Source organism: Mustela nivalis, assembly GCF_964662115.1.
Source record: "Mustela nivalis genome assembly, chromosome: 7".
Classification (NCBI taxonomy): Eukaryota; Metazoa; Chordata; class Mammalia; order Carnivora; family Mustelidae; genus Mustela; species Mustela nivalis.
The window spans coordinates 41064786-41085217 of NC_139026.1; the positions used below are offsets into that span (position 1 = coordinate 41064786).

Genomic DNA, 20432 nt, shown 5'->3' on the forward strand with positions numbered 1-20432 from the left:
GCATAGTCACTGTTTGCAATTCACTGCTGGCATCTGTTGCCATTCTGCCCAATGTTAAGGGGCTACCCCTGGGAGTTAGCTGATGCTTTCTGAATAACTCACTTCTAAAATCACCCAAGAAGTGAAGCAATATTTATTTGTCAGCATGAATTATGATGCTGGCAAAAGTCATGAATCCATGTTGTTAAGCCTATGCGGATTTACTCTAGCTTTGCATCACTCAGATTAACATCAGGGATAAAAGGGCAAGCTACTGTCAAGGGCCAGATACGAAGAGCTTTGGCCAGAATTAAAGACAAAAGGTGCCTGGGTGGCTCAGTGGGTAGAGCATGTGACTCTTGATCTCAGGGTCATGTGTTCAAGCCTCATGTTGGATGTAGAGATTACTAAAAAAAATAAAAATAAATTAAAAAAGAAAAGGAAAAAAGGCAATAGGTAATCATCTCTGTGGAGAGGTGCCTTGGTCAGCACCATTTATCCAAAGGGTCCATTCACATGAAAAAGAAGGGTTTTTGAAATCCCACAGGTTCCTTGCCTCCTGACTTTAGTTGGCTCACCTAAGTGAATTGTTTGTTTTCTCATATTGTGCTTGGACTCTCTCATCCAATGATGTAGACTTTGCTTCCTTTTTTTTTTTTTTTTTTTTTTCTCACCTAATACAGGAGAGGCTCTCAATTTCCCCTTCCTGCCTAACAGGCATGGTCCACATCTCATATCCTTCTCTTTTGCAAAATGACATTTGGCCAAGGGAAAACACATCAGGAGCTATTTCTTAAATCTTTATTGCACTGAGTATTTAAATCTTTATTGCACAGCTCTAGATGACTGTTCTGTGTCCAAACAGCAAAGAGATGGGCTTAAGAGTTTCCAATGAAATTTGCTATTTACAGCCAGGTTGGGGGAGGAGTTGTGGCTCACAGTCAATGTCAGGAAATAGGGAGTGTAATTTAATCTGTGCCTCCTCCTTCCTTAACTTGCTGCTGGGTGGTGTCCCACTTTGAACTCAAATGGAATTCAGACATTTTAGGGCTCTTCTAGTGAGCAACAAGGATGGAGCTTCAAGAATTTGCAAGAGGAGGAGCCCTCTGGAGAGAATCATTCCCAGAGAAAAGGAATAGACATCACAGCTGTAGAAAGGGAGGAGCTATTCCAAGTACTACGTGGTGTCCTCAACCCAGTCTCGCCCATCGGATTAGGCACCAAAGACTCACATTCCACCTAGGGAAAGGCTAGTAGAGAAAACACTCTAAGTAGGGCGCCTGGGTGGCTCAGTGGGTTAAGCCGCTGCCTTCGGCTCAGGTCATGATCTCAGGGTCCTGGGATCGAGTCCCGCATCGGGCTCTCTGCTCAGCAGGGAGCCCGCTTCCCTCTCTCTCTCTCTGCCTGCCTCTCCATCTACTTGTGATTTCTCTCTGTCAAATAAATAAATAAAGTCTTTAAAAAAAAAAAAAAAGAAAGAAAGAAAACACTCTAAGTAAAAACTATTTGTTCATAAAAATTTGGTGAGACAGCAGGACTGTATGGGACATCTTTAAAAGGAGAGCCAATTTCCACACACTGTTGACACCTACAGGGCTTCACTGTATTAGAAGCATCAAGTGTGAGGAATCTATACTGCCTAGCAGGCATAGCCAGTGGAGGTGAGGGCAGGGTCTCACAGATGGGCTCCCTCTAGAGGAGCTTGACATGCTCAATAGAGGTGAGAGGAGGAAAGAAAATGGCTATTTCTGTAATTTAAGTGACCAGCATTGTTTGAAGAGATACATGGGGGACCTTCATAAATACTTAGTTTGAGAGGATCCCTTACAGAACACTGAGATCTTGTAATAGCAGGTGGGAGCAAGAAACTAGGGGGCCAGATGATTCTTTTCCTAAGTGTGGTTTTACTTTGCAGGGAATAACCAAGTGAACAGACTCTTAACTGTTTTTCTTTCAAAGGACAGATGGAGATCCTTGTTGCTCGGGCCTAACTCCTGACGTGCTTTGGCACCAGGAGCTAAAAACTGGAATGTGCTGCTTGCTTCTGGGGTGCTGCTGACCCACTGAAGATGTCACTGAGAACATTGCCACTGAGAACAACTGGTCATTTTAGCTCTCCGCTGAGGGAATTAATCTACACTTATTAGTTATGGAGTACTGTTGAAAAATTGTTTTAACATTTAATTTCTTTAGCTCTCTATATGTTTATTCCTTTGAGAAACTTGGTTCATCTTTGGTGTTCATTGAGAGCGTCTTCTAAGAGCTCATATCTGGATCAATTCTCATGTTTGTCTTCTATTGTATTTTGTGTATTTTATATTGAAAGCATTGGTTTATATTCCTGTCTTTCTTGGTGCAGCTATAGACTATTCATGGAACTTACAGGGACAGGGATTGTATCAGACATTTTAATTATTTGAACTGAACTCTTTGTAGCCTTCATCATTGTCAGAGCAAGCTCTGCCCCCCAAAAAACTCATCAAGTTTTTCTGTGAATGTCCTACAACATGGCTAAGACTGGTAGTTATCTCCAAACAATACTTCCTGTTCTTTTAAGAGTAACAAAAATCTTAGGTGGGCATAAAACAATACAGTAAATACATTTCTCAGATTCTATTGTAGCTAGATGAGGTCTTGCAATGAAGTTTTGGCACTGTATTGTGAGCAAAGTGTGGACTCTCCCTCCCAGTTTGTGCTGGGAAAGAGAAGGAGAATACTTTCTTACCTCCACATTTTGCATTTTACTATTTGGATGAGGGATATAGTGATGAACTATCTCCACCCTTAAAGACAAAGACCCTCCTCTAGACATGATAGAAAAAACAGCTAAGAGGATTCTGGGACCTGACAACACAGTTATCATAATAGTCCTGGACTGCTCACTCCTAAACTATGTATAATATGAGGGAAAAATAAACTCCTATCTCATTCAGATCACTGAATAACCACTTTGGTGTGTGGTATACATTAAAATATTTATTCCATGGAGCCAGCTAGTGTTCTTATTTGTCATACCTTACAAATGCTCTTGGCACAAAACAAGAAGTTTAATATCTAAATAATCACACTGGGGCGCCTGGGTGGCACAGTTGGTTAAGTGTCTGACTCTTCATCTCAGCTCAGGTTGTGATCTCAGGGTGGTGAGATTGAGCCTTGTGTAGTGCTCCATGCTCAACAGAGTCTGCTTGGGATTCTCTCACTCTCCCTCTGACCCCTCCCACTTGTGCTCTCTCTCTCTCAAATAAATAATTTTTTTTTAATGACCATATTAAGTCAGTAGATGATATGTGAAATTGTCAGGATCTCTTTTATAAACTATCAAATTTTAAGATTTAAATCTTATAATTGTGAATTGAGAGAAAAACCTCTCCTTTTAACATTTCCACAGGCTATTTGTCTACCACATAAATATTCATTGGTCCAGCTCCAAAGAGGTGGAAGTGAAATGTTGTAGTTCCTGTCCTTTTATTGCCCTCAGGCCACTCAAGTATGGCTGCCTTCTTACTTTCAACATGCTTATTCTGAAACTCACAGATCACATGCTGAACTCTGACCAACTGTAATGAGAAACAAACTTTAGTTTTTGTCATAGTCAACTCTTTCACTCCTTTCTCATTACTTTATGCTCCTCTTTCACTCCTTAACCTTCTATCACCCACCCTTCAATTATTTCCCATTACCCACGCCTGCATTTCCTTGTTCCAGAAAAACTTGCTCACAGTATCCCTAAGAGATTTTTATAGCCCCAACCAATTCTGAGACCCCCGTGCTTATCCAAGATACTTTCCATGTACTGGTAGTTCCACTTGTAGGTCCTCTACAGCCTGGCCACAGTGCCAGCTATGTAGGGTGGGGCAGAGTGGTTGGTCCCTGAAGGACAAGGAGGATCTTATCCTGAAGTAATAAACATTAATGAAACTGAGGGACATGTTTGATAGAAAGTCCTTTAGAGAAAGCGGAAAGTCAAAGGCCTAAAGCATTTGAGGTGACATCATAAAAAGTTAACAGAGCTGAAAAATTTTAAAAAAAGAATGAAAACGATTCAAATTGAAGTCAGAATCAGGGTTCTCATGTTTGAGACCATTCCAAGTTGCTTGGTGGAAAGTGATTAATTCTATACTTTGTTGGTTTTGGTTTTGAACCTAAGGTAGCAAGAACTTACTTAATCATGGCATACTGCTATCATCAGTCTGGGCAAGTGCCCCCTCTTATTTCATTTTGTTTCATTTTCCTCTTTAATTGTTGATTCCCACCCTCGTTCCCCTCTCCAGCATAAGAACCTACCCTAAAGTACAAACAATATATGTCCTAATATATTTTACAAGGTATATATGTATACCTTGTAAAATATATAGCATTATTTTGCATATTTGTAATTTGTAAATTCCAAATTATATAAAGTAATTATGTGAAAGAACTAACTAGAACCCAGAGTTCCACATGATTTAGATAAGACGCCCATTCTCCTGACCTTTACAGTTTCATTGGAAATAGTGAGTATGTCCTGAATATGCCCAAAGGAAGACAGCACCCTGTGCTCCAGGAATGAAGACGAGTTCCCAGAGTCCTATGCATTTGAAAAGATTCCCACTCATTACCTCACCACACTCACTACAGTCTACCTATATAGATAGACCAACAGAGCTAATCCCACATACCTGTGAGGTTTTTTCTCTGGCCTACATAACTTTTTCCACCAGGCTTGGAGGTGTCTAAGAATGTTCATGTCAAGAATTTTAAGAGACTAAGATTTTACCCTACTTACATTACAGGAAAGGAGCCCTGAGCTTAGGCAACACAAATCTTTTAAAATGCATAAGAAGACTTCCTGATCTTTGCCATATAGGGAGACAATATTTTCATTATAATGGACAATAAACAACCTTTTGTTATCAGTCTTCCAAAACTATTCACAATAAGAACATCCTTGAGGGATGCCTGGGTGGCTCAGTCATTAAGTGTCTGCCTTCAGCTCAGGTCACGATCTCAAGGTCCTGGGAACAAGTACTGCATCAGGCTCCTTGCTCAGTAGGGAGCTTGCCTCTCCCTCTGCCCTCCCCCACTGCCTCTGTGTATTCTTTCTCTCTCTCTCAACTAAATAAATAAAATCTTTAAAAAAAAAAAAAAAAAAAAGGGCACCTGGGTGGCTCAGTGGGTTAAGGCCTCTGCCTTGGCTCAGGTCATGATCCCAGGGTCCTGGGATCGAGCCCCATGTTGGGCTCTCTGCTCAGCGGGGAGCCTGCTTCCTCCTCTCTCTCTGCCTGCCTCTGCCTACTTGTGATTTATCTCTGTCAAATAAATAAATAAAATCTTAAAAAAAAAAAAATCCTTGAAAAGATCATCCAGAACAAAGGCAGTCTGCTCACAACCTTTTTCTATGCAATTTTCTCTTTCTTTCTTAAATACCCCTCTATGTAGCTTATAATATCAGATAACCCATTCTTGTTGCAACCATTTACAAACCTCTCATTTTCTGAGGATTTCTGAAGAAATCAGTGTATTGATGATCCTTCACTACAGTGGCCTTTTGGCTCCATGACTTCTCCTTCAATGATCTAAACCTCTATTTTCTGATTATTTTTGAAGTTGAAATGAATATCATTTCATATGTTCGTTATTAGTGTCTTCCTTTTTTTTTTTTAATATGTCATTTATTTATTTGTCAGAGAGAAAGGGAGAACACAAGCAGTGGGAACAGCAGGTGGAGGGAGAAACAGGCTTCCCGCTAAGCAAGGAGCCCAATGTGAGACTCAATCCCAGGATCCTGAGATCAATACCTGAGCCTAAGGCAGACACTTAACTGACAGCCACCCAGGTGTTCCTTAATGTCTCCCCTTATGCAAATGCCATGTACATATCCTTCGCCCATTTTTCTCTTGGATTTACCATTTTCTTCTCTCTCTTTTTAAGATTTTATTTATTTATTTGACTAGAGAGATAGCATGACATTCCAAGCAGCGGGAGTGACAGGCAGAGGGAGAAGTAGGCTCCTGGCTGAGCAAGAAGCCTGATGTAGGACTTGATGTCAGGACCCTGGGATCATGATGTGAGCTGAATGAAGGCAGATGCTTAACTGACTGAGCCACCCAAGCATCCTGGGTTTACCATTTTCTTATAATTAGCAAGAGGTCTTCCTCACTGTAGATATTTTTCCCTTATTGACCTTATTTCAAATATCCTTTTCCAATCTGTGATCTGTATATGAACTCTCTCTATTATAGCTTTCAATGAAGCAAACTAAGTCCTTAATTCTAATGTATTTTCCATCCATTTCTTTTTTATCTTAGAGTTTGTGCTTTGGGGAGTTGGTTTAAGAAATTCTTCCAGGGGCACCTGGGTGGCTCAGTGGGTTAAGGCCTCTGCCTTCAGCTCAGGTCATGATCTCAGAGTCCTGGGATTGAGCCCCACATCCGGCTCTCTGCTCAGCAGGGAGCCTGCTCCCCCCACCCCGCCTGCCTCTCTGCCTACTTGTGATCTCTGCCTCTCAAATAAATAAATAAAATCTTCAAAAAAAAAAAAAAAAAAAAACCTTCTTCCACACCCCAAAGTCAGAAAAATAATAGGTGTATCTCTTTTTTTCCTTTATCATTAACATTTCAAATTTACATTGTCCATTTAGAACTTTAATCCAACTAAATTTCCCCCTCTCAGGGGAACAAATATAGATATATAAAATATTTGTGGTAGGGCGCCTGGGTGGCTCAGTGGTTAAGCCGCTGCCTTCGGCTCAGGTCATGATCTCAGGGTCCTGGGATCGAGTCCCGCATCGGGCTCTCTGCTCGGCAGGGAGCCTGCTTCCTCCTCTCTCTCTCTGCCTGCCCCTCTACCTACTTGTGATTTCTCTCTGTCAAATAAATAAATAAAATCTTTAAAAAAAAAATATTTGTGGTATTAAAATTTCATTGGAAAAGGTAGAAAATTAGGAGAAAATGTCTTTAAAAGTTTTTTTTAAGTTCCTTAAGTAGACAACAATGAAAAAAGGGTTGAGAAACACTGTTATAAGCTAAGAATCCAGTATTACTTTTCTCTATGAGACTTTCCTAATATCATCTGTTAAATGTTTTATCAATCCTTTCTCCATCTGCACATATCAGTTTGCAAGACTATCTATCTACCTGCAGTGAGCCACTTTCTATCCTTTTTCCAAATCACTTTAATTTTTCATAAAGTATTTAGTCTTCTTATACATCGCAGAATAAGTGTGTTGAATTCATTTTTTTAAAGACCTACTACAAAAAGTCCTACTAGAATTTTCATTGGGATTGAATTAAATTTACAGATTAGTTTTGGAAAACTGACATTTTACCCTGTTGTCATCCATTCCATGACCATGGTATAACACTCCATTTATTTAAGACCTTTATGCCCTTAACAAATTTAAAACTTATTCTCCATAGAGATCATAGACATTGTTTATTCAGTTAAATTCATAGTTTAGAGTTTTGATTGTTATTAGGAATGGCATCATAGAATATTACATTTTTAGTTAGCTATTGCTGATGCAGAGGAACATTACAGATTTTTGTAAAATAGATCTTATATCTGGCATTCTTATAAAATCTCTTATTAGATCTACAGTCTTTCTGTTGACTCAGCTGGGATTATTTTATCTGGAAAAAAAAAAAAAGAGCAGATGCTTAGCTGGCAAGGGAGTGATTTTCTCAGGGCAATTCTTATCCATTGCACTCTGGATGTGCTGACCCCTGTGATTTCCCCAAATGTGGGGAAACTTTACATAATTTGTGGTAGTGGGGGACTGCATTAGTGCTCTCCCCTCCTTATGTCACCACATCAAAAAAAAAAAAAAAAAAAAAAAAAGGAAAGAAGAAAGAGAGAGAGAGAGAAAAGAAAGAAAAAAAGAAAAGAAAAATAAATTGATACTTTCTCTGAAGCAGATGGGGAGAAACCAATAATCTAGTAACCTATATGTAACAAGTAGAATGGAGAATTGAATCCTGTGGAACACACTATAATGACTAGCTGGTCTGGGATGCCTGGGTGGCTCAGTCAGTTAAGCAACAGCCTTTGGCTCAGATCATTATCCCAGGGTCCTAGGATAGAGTCCCACATCCAGCTCCTAGCTCAGCTGGGAGCCTGCTCCTCCCTTGCCTGCTCTGCCTGCTCTGCCTGCTCTGCCTGCCCTGCCTGCTGCTTCCCCTGTTTGTTCTCTGTCTCTCTATGACAAATAAATAAATATATAATCTTTTAAAAATCAGCTAGTCTGTTTAATGGCACAGGTAATTTCTGCTTTGCATTTGCAATGATCAGCTTATTCAGTTCTATCGAATAAATACCTATAATTACCTTTAGCTTCCTTATTCATATGCTAAATAATTATGAATTTCAGGAATGTATTATGTTATAAAAGGTTAGAAGCACTTGTACTGCTTTATCTCAGTGAGTAGAGCAGTAATCAATATTCTATGTGTTTCTTTGAATAACCATATTTAATAACTCTGAACATCTTACCAGTACTCACAATGAAGAAAAAAATTAAGCATATATTTATAGGAGGAGAAAATTTCTTGGGTAGTTTCCTAAATGATGAACTATCAAAAATGGTTAAGTCAAAGTGATCATTTTCTCCTGATGATCCAAACTTATTGCTTGATAAGAGCTTCAAGAAATTAGTTCTATCAAAATATACACACCATTCTCTAAATCAAACAATAGTTACAGAATAAAATAATGTTCCATTGTAACAAACTTGGACGAAGTTTCTACATGTCTGTAGAATCTGGAAATTCCCCAAAATAGTCACAATAAAACTAGATGCCTTAAGAAAGAAATTTCTGAAAATTATCATATCAACTGGACTGAAAATTTCTTCATCATTTAAAAAAGCCAAGAAATATCTGGACCAACAAGTGGTTTCTACCAGAATAAATGTGTAGCACTTGGCAAAATGTAAGCATGTGTGTTTTAATTTTTTAAAATTGGGTTTTGGGGGCATCTAGGTGGCAGTCAGTAGTATCTGCCTTCAGCTCAGATCATGATCCCAGGGTCCTGGGTTCCAGGCTTGGATAAGATTCTTGGCTTAGTGGGGAGGCTGCTTCTCCTTCTCCTTCTGCCTCCACTCCCTCAGAACCCCTATCCCTGCCCAGTGCTCTCTCTCACTCACTCACTCTTTCAATTAAATAAATAAAAACTTTTTAGTTTAGAGGCAAGATGGTGGAGGAGTAGCAGACTGAAATGACATCAGGTCACAGGAATTCAGCTAAATAGTTATCAAACCATTCCGAACACCTACAAGCCCAACAGGAGATCGAAAAGAAGAGGAGCATCAATTCTAGAAACAGTAAATTGACCACTTCCTGAAAGGTAGGACATGCAGAGAAGTGAATCCCAACCCACGGGAAGATAGACCAAGAGGGGTAGGGGCCGTCTCCCGGCAAGCAGTAGAGCAGTGGAGGACAATATCAGAACTTTTAGAAGTCTGCTCCACTGACAGACATCACTCCAGAGGCTAAGTGGGGGTGGACCCCTCATGGGGACAGTATGGTCTCAGGGCCCACAGGGTCACTGAAAGATCAGGGGTGTCTGAGTGTGGCAGAGCTGTCAGGAGTTGGAGCAGGGAAGCCAACTACAGAGACAGAACTGAAGAGTGAGCTCTCAGCTCGGGCTTACCTTAAACCATGATCCACAGCACAGTCGGGCCACTGTTTTTTGAGCAGAGATCCCAAAATTGGCAATTCACCAGGGAGATTCACCTTCCTCCTCTGGAGAAGCAGCAGGCAGTATCTGCTGGGTTTGGACGGCTCCTCGGAGCTGGAGATTGGGAGGCCACCATTTTCATTCCCATGCTCCAGAGCTCTACGGAAAGTGTTCAGGGGAAAAAAACCCCAAGAGCAAATCCGAGCAGATTTCTTAGCCTGGCCCCTGTCAAGGGTGGGGCAATTCTGCCTCAGGCAAAGACATTTGAGAATCACTATAGGCCCCTCCCGAGAAGATCAGCATGAACTGATCAAAACCAAGCTCACCGATCAAGGAGAACAGTGGAACTCTAGAGGTAGGGGAAAGCAATGCATAGAATTCATGGCTTTCTTCCCACAATCCTTTAGTCTTTCAAGTTAAATTAATTTTTTGAATTTTATTTTTTTCTTATTCTAATTTTTTTAACTTTTCCTCTTTCATCTATTAAGGATTTTTTTATTTTTTTTAAAGATTTTATTTATTTATTTATTTATTTAACAGACAGAGATCACAAGTAGGCAGAGAGGCAGATAGAAAGAGAGAGAGGAGGAAGCAGGCTATCCGCAGAGCGGACAGCCCGATGCGGGGCTCAATCCCAGGACCCTGGGATCATGACCTGAGCCGAAGGCAGAGGCTTTAACCCACTGAGCCACCCAGGCGCCCCCATCTATTAAGGTTTTTAACTAGTTTATCTTAACAATACCTTTCTTAAAAAGTCTTTTTAAACCTTCATTATTATAGTCATATTTTATCCTTCATTTTATTTATTATTTTTTGTAAACATATAAGGTTTTTTTTTCCTAAAAAATTTTAGGATATAATTTCTTCTAATAGATAAAAATTTACCCTAAATCTAGCACAGGGCTTTGTTCTAGTCTCCAGCCTCAGCACATTCTCTCCTCCTTTTTTTTTTTTTTCTACTTTCTTTAGTCAACCAACTTATCTTATCAATTCCTTTTTTAGAACTTCTTAAATTTCATCTTTACAATCATATTCCATTCCTTCATCATGTTTATTATTACTTTTACATATATATATTTTTCCTTTCTTTAAAATTATGGGAGGTAGTTTCTTCTAAGAAACCAAAATACACCCAAAATCAAGTGGAAAATCAAGTGGCTCTGTTATACGCACCAGAAATTTTTTAAATTTCTTTTTACCCCCATCCTTCTCCCTCCATTTTGGGGTCTCTTCTGATTTGGTTAATGTACATTTTTCTGGGGCCCTTGCCATCCTTTTACTATTTTATTCTCTCATTCATATATTCTTATCTGGATAAAATGACAAGGCAGAAAAACTCACCACCACAAAAACAAAAAAAGAACAAGAGGCAGTATCGATGGCTAGGGACCTAATCAATACAGACATTGGTAGCATGTCAGATCCAGAGTTCAGAATTATAATTATCAAAGTGTTAACAGGTCTCTAAAAAGGAATGGAAGATATTAGAGAAACCCTGTCTGGAAAAATAAAATCCCTTTCTGGAGAAATAAAAGAACTAAAATCTAACCAAGCTGAAATCAAAAAAAGGTATTAATAAGGTGCAATCAAGAATGGAGGCTCTTACTTCTAGGATAAATGAAACAGAAGAGAGAATTAGTGATATAGAAGACCAGATGACAGGGAATAAAGAAGCTGAGCAAAAGAGAGACAACCAATTACTGGAACATGAGGAGAAAATTTGAGAGATAAGTGATATCATAAGATGAAACAATATTAAAATAATTGGGATTCCAGAAGAAGAAGAAAGAGAGAGAGAGCAGAAGGTATCTTGGGGAAAATTATAATAAAGAATTTTCCCAATATGGCAAAGGAAAGAAGCACCAAAATCCAGGAGGCACAGAGAACACCCCCTCAAAATCAATAAAAATAGGTCCACACCCCATCATCTAATAGTAAATAGTAATCATCTAATAGTAAAACTTACTAGTCTTAGCGACAAAGAGAAAATCCTGAAAGCAGCTCAAGACAAAAAGTCTTTAACACACAATGGTAGAAATATTTGATTGGCAGAAGACTTATGCACAGAGATCTAGCAGGCCAGAAAGAACTGGCATGATATATTCAGAGCACTAAATGAGAAAAATATGGAGCCAAGAATAATATATCCAGCTAGGCTATCATTGAAAATAGAAGGAGAGATAAAAAGATTCCAGGACAAACAAAAATTAAAAGAATTTTCAAACACCAAGCCAGCCCTACAGGAAATATTAAAAGATATCCTCTAAGCAAAGAGAGCCTAAAAGTAGTGGACCAGAAAGGAACAGAGACAGTATACAGTACCAGGCACCTTACAGGTAATACAATGGCAGTAAATTCGTATCTTTCAACAGTTACCCTGAATGAAAATGGGCTAAATGCCATAATTAATTAAAAGACACAAGGTATCAGAATGGATAAAAAAACAAAACCCATCAATAGGCTATCTAAAAGAAACTCATTTTAGACCCAAAGACACCTCCAGATTGAAAGCGAGAGGGTTGAAAATAATTAACCATACTAATGGACTTCAAAAGAAAGCTGGGGTGGCAATCCTTATATCATATACATTAGATTTTAAGCCAAAGACTATAATAAGAAGAAGGACACAATACCATACTTAAAGGGTCTGTCCAACAAGAAGATGTAACAATTTAAAATATATATGCCCCTAACACGGGAGCAGTCAACTATATAAACCAATTAATAACAAAATCAAAGAAATGCATCAACAATAATACAATAATAGTAGGGGACTTTAACACTCCCCTCACTGAAATGGACAGATCATCCAAGCAAAAGATCAACAAGGAAATAAAGGCTTTAAATGACACACTGGACCAGATGGACATCACAGATATATTCAGAACATTCCATTCCAAAGCAACAGAATATACATTCTTCTCTAGTGCACGTGGAACATTCTCCAGAACAGATCATATCCTGGGTCACAAATCAGGTCTCACCCAGTACCAAAAGATTTCAGACCACAATGCTCTGAAGCTAGAACTCAATCACAAGACGAAAGTTGGAAAGACTCAAATACTTGAAGGCTGAAGAGCATCCTGCTCAAGAATGAATGGGTCAACCAGGAAATTCAAGAAGAATTGAAAAAAATTCATGGAAACAAATGATGATGAAAACACAACTGTTCACCATCTGTGGGACACAGCAAAGGCAGTTCTGAGAGGAAAATATACAGCCATACAAGCCTTTTTCAAGAAACAAAAAAGGTCTCAAGTACACAATCTAACCCTGCACTAAAGGAGCTGGAGAAAGAACAGCAAAGAAAGCCTAAACCCAGCAGGAGAAGAGAAATCATAAAAATCAGAGCAGAAATCAATGAAATAGAAACTAAAAAAACAATAGAACTAATCAACAAAACTAGGAGCTGGTTCTTTGAAAGAATTAATAAGATTGATAAACCCCTGGCCAGACTTATCAAAAAGAAAAGAGAAAGGACCTAAATTAATAAAAGCGTGAATGAAAGAGGGGAGATCACAACCAACACCAAAGAAATACAGTTATAAGAACATATTATGAGCAACTCTACACCAGCAAATTTGACAATCTGGAAGAAATGGATGCATTCCTAGAGACATACAAAATACCACAACTGAACCAGGAAGAAATAGAAAACCTGAACAGACCCATAACCAGTAAGGAGACTGAAGCAGTCATCAAAAATCTCCCAACATACAAGAGCCCAGGGCCAGATGGCTTCCCAGGGGAATTCTAACATTTAAAGAAGAATGAATACCTATTCTCCTGAAACTGTTCCAAAAGATAGAAATGGAAGAAAGACTTCCAAACTCATTTTCGGAGGCCAACATTACCTTGATCCCAAAACCAGGCAATGACCCCATCAAAAAAGAGAATTACAGACCAACATCCTTGATGAACACAGATGCAAAAATTCTCACCAAAATACTAGCCAATAGGATCCAACAGTACATTAAAAGGATTATTCACCACGACCAAGTGGGATTTATTCTTGGGCTGCAAGGTTGGTTCAACATCTGCAAATCAGTCAATGTGATTCAATACATTGATAAAAGAAAGAGCAAGAACCACATGATACTCTCAATAGATACTGAAAAAGCATTTGAGAGTACAGTATCCTTTCTTGATCCAAACTCTTCAAAGTGTAGGGATAGAAGCTACATACTTCAATATCATCAGAGCCATCTATGAAAAATTCACAGCGAATATCATTCCCAATTGGAAAAAACAGAGCTTTTCTGCTAAGGTCAGGAACACGGCACAAATGTCCACTATCACCACTGCTATTCAACATAGTACGAGAAGTCCTAGCCTCAGCAGTCAGACAACAAAAAGAAATTAAAGGCATCCGAATGAGCAAAGAAGTCAAAGTTTCACTCTTTGCAGATGATATGATGCTTCATGTGGAAAACTCAAGAGACTCCACTCCAAAACTGCTAGAACTTATACAGGAATTCAGTAAAGTGTCAGGATATAAAATCAATGCTCAGAAAATCAGTTGCATTTCTATACACCAACAACAAGACAGAAGAAAGAGAAATTAAGGAGTCAATCCCATTTACAATTGCACCCAAACCAATAAGATACCTAGGAATAAACCTTAACCAAAGAGGCAAAGAATCTGTACTCAGAAAACTACAAAGTACTTATGAAGGAAATAGAGGAAGACACAAGGAAATAGAAAACATTCCATGCTCCTGGATTAGAAGAATAGATATTGTGAAAATGTCTATGCTACCTAAAGCAATCTACACATTTAATGCAATCCCTATCAAAATACCATCCATTTTTTTCAAAGAAATGGAACAAATAATCCTATAATTTATATGGAACCAGAAAAGACCCTGAGGAGCCAAAGGAATGTTGAAAAAGAAAGCCAAAGTGGTAGCATCACAATCCCAGACTTCAAGTTCTATTACAAAGCTGTAAACAACAAGATAGTATGGTATTGCCACAAAAACAGACACATAGATCAATGGAATAGAATAGAGTGCCCAGAAATATACCCCCAACTCTATGGTCAACTAATCTTTGACAAAGCAGAAAGAATGTCCAATGGAAAAAAGACAGTCTCTTCAACAATTGGTATTGGGAAAACTGGACAGCCACATGCAGAAAAATAAAATTGGACCATTTCCTTATACCACACACAAAAATAGACTCAAAATGAATGAAAGACCTCAATGTGAGAAAGGAATCCATCAAAATCCTTGAGGAGAACACAGGCAGTAACCTCTTTGACCTCAGCCGCAGCAGCTTCTTCCTAGGAACATCGCCAAAGGCAAGGGAAGCAAGGGCAAAAATGAACTATTGGGACTTCATCAAGATCAAAAGCTTTTACACAGCAAAGGAAACAGTCAACAAAACCAAAAGACAACTAACAAAATGGGAGAAGATATTCACAAATGACATATCAGATAAAAAACTAGTATCCAAGGGACGCCTGGGTGGCTCAGTTGGTTAAGCAGCTGCCTTCAGCTCAGGTCATGATCCCAGGGTCCTGGGATCCAGTCCCACATCAGGCTCCTTGCTCAGCAGGGAGACTGCTTCTCCCTCTGCCTCTGCCTGCCTCTTTGTCTGCCTGTGCTCGCTCGCTCTCTCTCCCTCTGTCTCTGGCAAACAAATAAATAAAAATCTTTAAAAAAAAAAAAAAAACCTAGTGTCCAAAATCTATAAAGAGCTTAGCAAACTCAACACCCAAAGAACAAATAATCCAATCAAGAAATGGGCAGAGGACCTGAACAGACATTTTTGCAAAGAAGACATCCAGATGGCCAACAGACACATGAAAAAAGTGATGCTCCACATTACTCTGCATCAGGGAAATACAAATCAAAACCACAATGAGATACCACCTCATACCAGTCAGAGCGGCTAAAATTAACAAGTCAGGAAATGACAGGCATTGGAGAGGATGCACAGAAAGGGCAACTTTCCTACACTGTTGTTGGGAATGCAAGCTGGTGCAGCTACTCTGGAAAACAGCATGGAGGTTCCTCAAAAAGTTGAAAATAGAGCTGTTCTATGACCCAGCAATTGCACTACTCAGTATTTACCCGAAAGATACAAAGGTAGTGATCCAAAGGCGCACATGCACCTCAATGTTTATAGCAGCAATATCCACAATAGCCAAACTATGGAAAGAACCTAAACGTCCAACAACAGATGAATGGAAAAAGAAGACGTGGTATACATATACAATGGAATACTATGTAGCCATCAAAAGAAATGAAATCTTGCCATTTGCAACGATGTGGATGGAACTAGAGGGTATTGTGCTGAGCGAAATAAGTCAGTCAGAGAAAAATAATTATATGATGTCCCTGATATGAGGAATTTGAGAGGCAGAGTGGGGGACTTGTGAGATAGGGAAGGAAAAAATGAAACAAGGTGGGATCAGGAGGGAGACAAACTGTAAGAGACTCTTAACCTCACAAAACAAACTGAGTGTTACTAGGGGGGTCTGGAGAGGGTGGTTGGGTTACAGACATTGAGGAGGATATGTGATATGATGAGTGCTATGAAGTGTGTAAGCCTGACGATTCACAGTCCTGTAACCCTGGGGCAAATAATATATTATATGTTCATAAAAATAATTATTAAAAAAACTTTTTACAAAATAAAAAATTGGGTTTTTAAAAGTAAGCTACATGCCCACCATGAGACTTGAACTTAAAACCCTGAGATCAAGAGTCACATGCTGTACTGATTGAGCTAGCCAGGTATCCCCAGGATTATGTATTTTAAACATCATGAATTGGATTTCTACATAAAGCTTTTTGTAAGTTAAATTAAATTCAGAGCTAAGGCATAAAAAGAAACACTAAGACTAGCTCTTATGAAAGAGAACAGACTTCTCTGTATCCATTAAGTGGGACAGATAGAAAGACATATTTGTAATAATGGGATAATCTTAGCTGCCCTTTGTAGAGTAGGACTCAAAGTAAAATATAATGGTTAGCAAGGAAGGAGAAAATCATAACAGAAACATCTTTATGATGGTTATCCTGTAATTCTAACAGGAAACATGAGAACATGAGGTTTAACGGAAACATTTTTGAAACGGAACAGTAGAGTAGTGACTTAATGGAGGTCATCATTAAAGGGAGCAGAGCTGTCAATGGTATTGCTAACTCATTCTACCTTGTATATATCTCTATAAAAACACAGATTCACCCTATGTCATAAGTTTGAGCAATTGAAAGTCAGAAATTATCTCTTCCTCTCCTGTTTTATTTGTTTGTTTGTTTGTTTTAAAAATTTCTTGCACCCAGCACAATACATAGGTGTGTAGTAGGTGTTCAGTCTTAGAAATGCTTCATGTTTTAAAGTAATTTGATTATATGATTTAAGACTTTGCACTATTTCTAGATGTATTCATTATCACTGGATTTATCTAATAGGCATATGACTTACTCTGCTTGAGCCACAATAACCTGCATCTGTTCAGTCTAGACCAATTATTCTAACCTCCAACTTGGACTTTTAACTCTGCCAGATGCTATTTGACAGTAGGTTCTCCAATACTGAAAATCTTGCCAAGCATACATTATGTAGTTGTATAATTACAGCTTTCTAGTACTCAGTATGGTATTATTAGCTCAAGCTGTAGCTCATTTAGTGTACATAATTACAGCACACTCAGCAGTGAGCACTGACCTACAAAAGGGGGGTGGTGGTGGTTTCTGGTGCTATTTTTTTTATCTACTTCAATTGACAACATATGTAATTATTACTAAACCTCCAACAAATTTTGAGAAAGTTAGATACTGTACATTTTCATGCGCCTTTGGAATATCTAACATCATACTGATATTTTAGAGTATTATTTCTGCTAGTGATTATAACATTATTTGAATCACACTTTAATTTTTTAAAATTCTTTCCTCCGGTTGGTCCCTGGTGGAAAACACCAGGGGACAAATGGTACAAAAGAGTGCAAGTCTTAATGAAATGTTCTGCTGGAGAGTTATCATTTATTACATTTTTATAGTGCCTAGGACATATTCACACTTCGGGAAGTGACACTTTCTTGCCATCATTCCATTTACATATTTTACAGTTTCAAATGCCCCTTTTTAAGAGGCATAGGAATTAGTCTTCAAGCAAATGGTATTCAGAGGTGTACTCTCATGGGGATCAAGATTGTTCTGGATATGAGGCATTAAGTCTTGGAAGAATTTAGGAGGGGCAACAAGGAAGTTTAAGTTGCCTGGACCTTTCCTCTCGAACTAGCTTCACATCTTTTGTTCCCTTGTCACTATTACATATCCCAGCTGACACACTCTTCCTTTGTCCCCATGTTCCTCTAGGATTTACTTGCATTACAAGAAAGGTTAAAAGCTTAACCCCAACATATGGCACTTAACTGAAACTCACAATATCAATAATTGAAGAACTTTAATTTTTTAAAAAGATGTCCTGAAGACTATTCTTTTACTTTTCCTTAACTGAATTGTCATAAATAACAACAGCTAATGCTTTTGTACATTATTTCACACTTGTAAATCTCTGTGAACGTTAAGAAGAAATCATTTTAAGTGTACAGTATATTTTCCACTTTATTCAAGCACTCAATATTTTAATTCAAAGAACTGATTCTTAAGAAAGAAGCTTCAGTTTTCAAACTATTCATAATTTACATTTTAATTGGAATTTTAAATATCCTGAAGGTGAACTCCATGGCTACTTCAATATTAAAGACCTCTTTCCATTTCCAGATAGACATAAAAGTAATTTTCATTTATGTGGTTGAAAGTTCACATGCAAATGTAAGCAGGAGAATTGATTTTAATTCCATAAAAGTCTTTTTGGTATTATGTAAAAAGATTCTTACCAGCAAAATCAGTTAACAAATTTATAAAGAACTTTCATTTTATGTGGGCATTTGTCAGACTGTGGTCTGACCAATAACATACACACACACACTTTTCTTTATGTCAAACCATGGTATAGTATGGTTCCACTTAAATCATCTTGACATTTCCCTTACGCTGGCCCTGTGCCCATTATAGAACCAAATGACTATTAGGAAATTCAGTGATAGATACATAAACAAAATGAGCCTCTCTTGATATGTGTCAATAAAGTACAGATATGTTAGTGCTATTTGAGATCAGTTGGACTGGCATTGTCATTTACAAACAAAGGCTCAGAGACATCAACCTAACTTGTAACACTCACACTGTCTCTAAAGGTAAAACCTGATATCATCATTATCATCATCATCGTCATCAAAAAGATAACTAACAGAAAAAACAACTAGTAATTTGCAGAAAGAATTACTCTTACAGTGTTCATGTAGACAAATGACTCCAAGACAAAGCAAAAAAATCTGGGCAGGTCTGCTCTCCCAATTTAGAGGGAGATCAGCAAAAAGTATCAGCTTTACCTAAATCCTTTTGCAACACAGATGATAATCATTTAAAAGACACTTACGATTTCATTTGTAGATTCCTCCCCCCTCATTTTGCCCTCCTGCCATATCTTCCTTGTTCCCTCACCACATCAAGGAAGACGCTTCAAAAGGAAACACAAAAATTTCAAAATAATGAAATAAAAGTACAAGAATTTTTCAGGATCCATCCCTATCAGTTTGACTCAGAACCAATTTGTGTTGCCTCTGTTGCCTGTTTCTTTTAATCACTAATGTTATTATTTCTAATTTCTGAGGGCTTTTGTTCATGGTTGGTCACTGACTCTTAGGAAGAAACAAGAACCACCCTCTCTCAAGGAAGCTTTGTAAATTGCTGCTTGGATTGTTGCTAAGCCTGGTTTTTCTGCCCTATAGGGGAATCACCAGAATGGTGATTCACAAGCCGAGATTTATCACTTGCTATGTCCAAAGAGGCAAGCAAAATATTTATTTCTGTCATTTTTCTCAAGAAGTTGAGTCACTCACCTGTCTCTCTCAGTACTTAAAAGTCTATAGTTTAAAGTAACTATATGACAATCTTCATAAATGGATATAAGCTGATAGCAAAGCAGTGTTACAATTTGACTTGCAAAGCACTATTGTGACATTCACATATATTTTCTCTTTTGATCCTTATAAAAAGTCTATGAGGTTTTAACATCTTTGGTCCCCATTCGATATGAATGAATGAAACAAACAAAATGGTTGAGCAGTTCATCAAAGGGCCTGCCCTCGGTGAGTGGTAGAACTGGAATTCAATCCATGTCTGTCAGATGCCATGCTCAAGTGCTTAACCCTCTATTTTCAACTATTGGGGACCTTTCCCAATAACCCAGACAGGCCTCTGGCAAATATTGCTGAAATATATGGTGTATATCTATACACTAAAGTCCTCTATCTACCTATAAAAATGGACCCAAAGCTACTCTTCCTGATGCTCTCTGAGGCTTTCAGTCCTTTCAGAGAGTGCTGTTTTATTTCCTGAGCACCATCCATGTGATGTTTAGTACAAGAAAAGTTACTTTCAGTAAGAAGTCTTTTCTAGGGGTCAAATTCATAAATGCAGCCACATCCACTACCTTTCAATGGGATCCAGCTGAGTCTGGCAGAGTCATCACCGGGATAATGATCCAAACACGTGCTTTGTCTCAATAAGGGCTAAGATATACCCTACAATACCCATCTCAGGATCTCCTAAGAGGGGGGAAACCACTAGGCCAAGTCACTGGCTAGGATGTGGGGGTGGGGCTGACAGAATTTGGATCCCAGTAATCAGATTCAGACTGCTCAGTGTTTTCGAAAACTGGCATTCACCTGTGGACAATATTTTCCTTGAGGATTCTCCTACAGAAACCTTTTTAGT

General features: G+C 38.4%; 1 protein-coding gene across 1 annotated transcript in view; it reads left to right on the plus strand.

The window, feature by feature from the left end:
• Window positions 1–20432, plus strand: part of LOC309869392 (uncharacterized protein) — a gene marked incomplete at its 5' end in the record, with an annotated part of 161912 nt that overhangs the window by 76068 nt on the left and 65412 nt on the right. The window contains one exon of the transcript XR_014314149.1: window positions 1944–2082. The remainder of the gene's footprint in view (window positions 1–1943; window positions 2083–20432) is intronic.